Raw genomic sequence first — 634 nt, 5'->3', positions numbered from 1 at the left:
ACGATCAAGTTATAACCGGTCGAAAAATGTAAAAAGGTGCGGAAAATGTAAAGTGAGATCTTCTCGGTTTATGAGATCAGGTGTTTTCTCTGATGTGAGAGAATTTAGTGTTTTTTTAATAAATGAACGTGTCCCCTAAGTGGGGTAAATCTCCCTATTTATAGGGTCATTGAGATTTGTGTCCCTGTTCTAGGTTACAGAAACTTAGGACCAGTGGGCTGCGCCGTTTTAGGGCAGTCTAGGGAATTGGGCCTTGATGGGCGCCAATTCCATATGGGGTATCTGCCTGCCACGTGTCTAGCCTTGGCAGGTCCACTTTGGGCTCTCCCTAGGGTAATGATGGGCGCCAATTCCATATGGGGTATCCCTCATGCGGTTGGTCCACGTGGCGGGGTAAAAATACCCAAATCAAGTGTAATATAAGTTAACTTTTTTCTAAATCATTAAACGGGTAAACCTAAACGCAACCCACTTATTAAGCGGGTTAATTTCGTGTTAATTTCGTGTTACAATTTTCAACACTAACCCAACCCATTTATCCAATTGTGTCGTGTCGAGTTGACCCGTCTAACTAAACGAGTCTAAATCCTTACCACTAACCCACTTTTGCGAGCTCTAAAATACCCACTTCATC

Source organism: Chenopodium quinoa, unplaced genomic scaffold, assembly GCF_001683475.1.
Source record: "Chenopodium quinoa cultivar QQ74 unplaced genomic scaffold, ASM168347v1, whole genome shotgun sequence".
Lineage (NCBI taxonomy): Eukaryota > Viridiplantae > Streptophyta > Magnoliopsida > Caryophyllales > Amaranthaceae > Chenopodium > Chenopodium quinoa.
The sequence above is the reverse complement of the archived record's forward strand: the minus strand, read 5'-3'. Positions refer to the sequence as shown.